Source organism: Rhincodon typus, chromosome 21 (assembly GCF_021869965.1).
Source record: "Rhincodon typus isolate 14 chromosome 21, sRhiTyp1.1, whole genome shotgun sequence".
NCBI lineage: Eukaryota > Metazoa > Chordata > Chondrichthyes > Orectolobiformes > Rhincodontidae > Rhincodon > Rhincodon typus.
In genome coordinates this window covers 8,387,934-8,393,595 of record NC_063352.1, presented here as the reverse complement: position 1 = coordinate 8,393,595, position 5,662 = coordinate 8,387,934, and the positions used below count along the sequence as shown (strand labels likewise).

General features: G+C 37.1%; 1 protein-coding gene across 5 annotated transcripts in view; it reads left to right on the top strand.

Moving 5' to 3' along the window:
• dexi (Dexi homolog (mouse)) overlaps nt 1–4,889 on the top strand; it is a 5,622-nt gene extending 733 nt beyond the window's left edge. Inside the window, exons 1-2 of one of the 5 annotated variants that reach the window (XR_007264355.1) lie at nt 1–153; nt 4,312–4,889. The exon at nt 1–153 is cut by the window's left edge and continues 694 nt beyond it. The gene's annotated coding sequence lies outside the window, so the exon portion shown is untranslated. Of the gene's footprint in view, nt 395–4,178 lie in introns of all 5 variants that reach the window. The other 4 variants (XR_007264356.1, XR_007264357.1, XM_048609380.1 and 1 more) reach the window with 4 other exon arrangements.
• The last annotated feature ends 773 nt before the right edge of the window (nt 4,890–5,662 follow it).

Sequence of the window (5,662 nt, the reverse complement as noted above, 5' to 3'; positions counted from 1 at the left end):
CTGAAGGAGACGATATAGTTTTGGACATTTTTTTTCGGTGCCCTCTCCGATTGTGCCAAGGTTGCAATCACTATGGATTGTGTCATTCCGGAGCACTTATCTGTCCTGCAACATTGCAGAACCGAACTGCATTCTCCAGGATTAATTGGACAAGTAGGTACTGGCTCTCTTGCTATCTTCGTCTCCCGAGACCTTCAAACTAACACTGAACGCATCGCAGATGAATAAGTGCGCAAATTTTCGAACCACACCGTCACTTTATAGATATCACCTCTGCTCCTTCCTATAATTTATTTATGAAAGTGGTATTTATTCGTGTTTACACTATTCTGACATTGACTGAAACCCGAAGGAATGATCCTAAAAATGCATAAAAGTGTTTCTAAAGCTGGTGGTAAATCACTTTTATTTGAATGATGCGTTTTTCTTTCTGGAAGTTGAAAGGAGCGAAAATTATGATCTTGAAAGGCGCCAGATGAAATTGGAATGTGCTTTCAGCCCGCCTGAAACAATTATATTTTTATAGGTAGTTTTGCACCTGTTTAACTAAATCAACCCTGACTGTTTTCTTCCGAATCAGTGTATGTGTAGGTGATTTTTTTTCAGGGAAATCGAATCAGCCTGCTAGTGGGTGGGACTAAGCGACTGCAGTCTCCCAACCTGTACACATTTTACACAACAACCCTCATAAAGATAGCGGGGAACATAGTGCATATTAAAGCTATTTATTTCAATGGTAGAATGACAAATAAGTAACAACAGTCAACAAGGCATGCTACTTTAATTTTTAAAGGTGGCTACAATCTGTTCAGTCCACATCAGTGAGTCAAGTAACCAGAAAATTGAAATCTTAATATTTCCAGAAATATTGTCCGCCCCCATAAGATTCTGTACTCTTGTATTGAGCTGTGTCTCATGCTTTGCTGCCATGATTTTTCAATGAAAATGTACAAACTAGAGGAGAAAGTGATGAAGTTGCAGTCTCACTGGGAGTAGATGCTAAATAATGATGAGGAGCTTCATTGTTCCCACACCCCAGATTTTTCTAGAAATTCTCCACACCTCCACTCCACTGTCTTTCTTCCTTGTGTGTACTAAAGACAATATGTCCAACAAGGAACCATTTTCTGAGCTGCATAGCAGTTAAATGTAACAAGATGCCTCATTTAGTTTTCTTATTTTTCTGAAGTTATATTCGCAGTGAAATAGCTGAAGGAGTAGAATGCCCAGAATTTCTGCATGTAATTGATGATGTGTTTATCGTTGCAGTAATAATGTAAAGGAGATAAAGTTCCCCTGCAATGTAGGCCTCCTTTCTCTCCCATGATTTTTTTTATTAGTCTCAGATAGGTTCAAATCTAAAATGCAACTGGAAAACATTTCTGTATGTACTGAATCAAGAACAACCTCCTTGCAAGGTTAATTTCATTATTGACATTGGTAATGATTCTTGACAGCTGCTTGTAAATCATTAATTCTGTCAAATTCCTCTGCGTAGAATGAAGTTAATTCAAATAATGAGCTGAGAGAATTGAATGCATTGAAAGATGAAAAATTCCAGTACTGCATTCTACAGCTGACAGCAGTGAATAGCTAAAACAATGATTTGTTGACCTAGAAGTTGCTGCATAGTAGGATGCCTGAAGGCTGGGTAAAATGTTGAATCTCAAGGTCACTTTAGTATTGAACGGGCAGTGTCTTTAGGCTCTCTGATAGCATTTGTCAAGTGCATATTTATTCAGCTATACAAAAGGGTCCTAATTATTTCAGGGATGGAGTGTATATCAATTGTGAATATTTTCATTAATGTATCACAGGCAATAACAGGTATGTTGTGAGATATATCAGCAAGCAGTTGAAAAAGATCATTGCCTGTTGCGGGTACCCATTGAAGGACAATGTTCACCAATACTGCCTTCTGAAATGATTGTCCATTGCAGGAATACCATAAAGAATGCAAAGTATTAAATAATTGTGAAAACTTCTCTCTCATGCAACAGTATCCTCTCGTACATCCAGTTAGTTGTCATTGTCAGTCTACCCATGTAATTATTTCAAGAATTGAAAGGACAACCAATTATACCTGGAGAGTTATGTTATTGTGCAATATGTCATTATTGAGAGGTTGCTGCCTTTTACTCAAAGATCCAGAATTCAATGTTCTTTATTCTGAAGGGTTCTTGGCAGGCTGTTGACATTTGGTAAATGGAAACAGCTACCACAGCATGCAATCTTTGTATTAAAATTGAATTCTTATTTTGACCAACTTCATGCTTCTAATACATTCTTGTTCTAAGTGACATGCCATAGTGTGAGGGGGCATTATGTGCATAGTTACTATGTGCAATCAAACGTAGTTTGATTGGCAAACTAGGAAAAAAATGAGCTTTTGAAACTCATAGGATGGTGGATCATCTGGAAGTGCCTTGCCTTAGTCCCCAGTGGTGGGTGGAAGAGTGGACATGGCAGTAGTATGAATGCAAATAAAGTGTCTTCAGTTATAAAACAGCAGCATGGGAAATGTCCAGTGCAAAGAAGCACATTCTATTGGCCTAGATTTATCTATTCAAACCTGGTTATTTTTAAAGTCTTGCCTACATTTGATTTTCAATTCTACTGATTGTCAACCACTCAGATGAGCAACAATCGAGCGAACAGATTGCCTTCAGTCAGTATTTTTAGCCCAGTTCTATCCTAAAAGAAAAAATCTAGAAGTAGATGTCATCACTTAAATATAAGTGGTTGCCTACTTCAGTCAAGAAATTGTGGGGAGGGGGGAATGATACTCACTGAAGGTTGTGAATCTTTGGAGCTTTTTTTCAAAAGGTGGTGGAAGGTTGAATATTTTAGAAGTAGGTAGATTCTTGATAAGCAAGTGGGAGAAAGGTCATTGGATCAGCCATGATCTCATTAAATAGTGAAGCAAGCTTAAGATGCTAAGTCTCAGTTATGACTTCCTAGTTCCCAGCACTTTCATGGATTTTACAAACAAATTGCAGTTTATTATATATTTTATGGAAAACTAATTCAAAATCAATAGTACGTTAAAACTGATCAGTAAACATGTACAATCTCATTGCTGTGTGCTAGGAAAGGACTTTGAACACTATTCCTGTGCACATGCATATGCAACTTTGAAGTCTCATTTGTACTGTTCTTTAGAGGCAATGAGCAAAGACCCACCTCAGTAACCAACTCCTCTGAAATTCTATGAGCCATGGTCATAGTTCCTAGTAAGTCGTTTCGAATACGTGAGGGTGTAGTGAGCAAGATGCGATCTGTCATCTATAGTAATGTCACGAGGCAAGATTAAACAAAATGGAGAAACATGACTTTAAGATGCAATAATTTAGAAGCAGAGGTGAAAAATACTAAAAACTGGTGCATAGGCAGTAGTTTAGATCATCCAATGGCACACCTACATTTTAGGGAATGCCATGATTGCAACCAAAATGACAGCAAAGTAGGACCAACCAGTGTAATCAACGCTTTCCATTCATTGAGCAGCTAGTGACAGCTGTGGCGAGCTCATCAGCAACTTTGTCATCTGGTAATATTATATTGCTTGCAGTGCTTGGAATTGCAACGCGGAAGTCATCTATACATTACATGGAAAGTCTTTGATAACAAACTTTAGGGATTTCAAAAGAGATATGGGTGTGTCCATTATAAGAAAAGCTGGAAAAACTCAACAGATCAGGCAGCATCTGTGGAGGGAAAGAATGTTAATATTTCTGGTTTATGATCTTCCATCAGCACTATGTTTGCAATAACTTTTTACTTCAACCAATTTCTCTCCCTGCCCTTCCATCAGAACAATCAGTTGTCATTGTTTCTGGCTGACAGCTTCCTTCATCCACCATTGGAATTGATGTTTCGATATTTATTCTCCCAGCTCCTTTACTCTTATAGGGCACTAACAGAATACTGTTTAGTGCCTCCTCAAAGGACTGTGATGGAAATTGAGGGCACAAAACAGAAACCTTTTAAATAAAAGTTTGATTGGATGTCCGTGAAAGTACAAAGCAAAAAAAAAATGGATATGATCTGATGGTGCAATGCTATGTATAATCTCTCCAAAGTTTTAAGTTTCAGAAAGTCTACGGGAAGTTTGTTTTTATTTATAGCTATTTAGAGTATGTATTTAATCAGCTGGACTAATTAAATAACCTTTCCAGGTACAATTACAAACCGTTGATGAAACTGCACACCCTAACGATCTGATTCTACTAAGATTACAAAAATATTCATACCTGTCAAACGAAATTAACACTAGAAGAAATTAACAGCTTTTTTTGCCCTGGAATATAGAGACAAAGAGTCTGAGAAGAAGCAGTCTTCAGGAGATGGAACAGCAATTAAGAATTGGAAGTGATGTAGCAACACCTGCAAGAGAATCTGATACAATTTCACAACTCTTGTTCCTTCTCTGTGCCATTGAACAGGCTAGAAGAACTGGAAATTGGAGAGGTCCTGTTTCATTTTAAATCACACAATGGAGGAAAAGATCCAAAAGGCTTAGATTGCCATACGAATTGAATGGTAATAGATATAAGCAATACATTACAAAGATTCTTTGTGGAAAATCCATTTGATGGGAAAGAAGACATCAGTATTTGGACGTTTTGCACCAATGTACCTGTAGCATTAAACACTACTAACTTGCATCTTACAACACTCCAGTGTATGGGTTAAATGCAATAAGGCTGAATGTTACGAGGTTAGCATGCAACACAGCAAGGATTTACATTATTCATATTTCAGTCGTGCTTTTCATGTGGCTGGAACTACGGATTCACTTAAGAATGGTTCATTTTAAAGAATCTTGTAATATTAATATAATTTGCTCAATTAAAAGTAATTTTTTTGTTACACCTTCCAGTGAACAATGTCTGCTTTTAAAGTTCTGTTGATCTGATTTGTTGTGTCAGGACATGGAACACACAAACTCTTAACTACTTGCAGTACCTATTACACATCTAATGCAATGATTGATAAGTTCAGTGTTATAGGGATTTCAATACTGGGGGCACATTTTTAAGGTGAGAGGAGAGAGATTTAAAAAAGACATGAGGGGAAAATTTTTCACTGACAGTGGTTTGCATGTGGAATGAACTTCCTGAGGAAGTGGTAGATGTGGTTACAATTACAATATTTAAAAGATATTTGGATAAGTACATGAATAGGAGAGGTTTGGAGGGATTATGGGCCAGGAGCGGACAGGTGGGACTGGTTTATTTTGGGATTATGTTTGGCATGGACTGGTTAGACCAAAGGGTCTGTTTCTGTGCTGTATGACTCTACAATTACATTTTCAGGAAGTCAGGTAGGCTTTCTGAATTCAGTACAGGTAGTTCTCAATTAATGTATAGTTATGTTCCCAAAAATCACTGCTTTAAGTGAAATTAGTTAATCAAAATGCACATTTCCATAGAAACCATTGTAAATATTCAGGTTATGTTATGAGAGTGTCAAACAAGTACAGAGTACAAACACAAAATTAATATAAAACACAAAAACAGACATGAAAATAGCAAAAGAAAATCTTTTTAGTGTTTCTTGCCTTATATACAAGATTGCTTCTCTGTAGGTGGAAGGCTATGGATCTTTATTCAATTCAGTTGCAACTCAAACTTGATGTTGAGGATCACCAGGCTGCTCT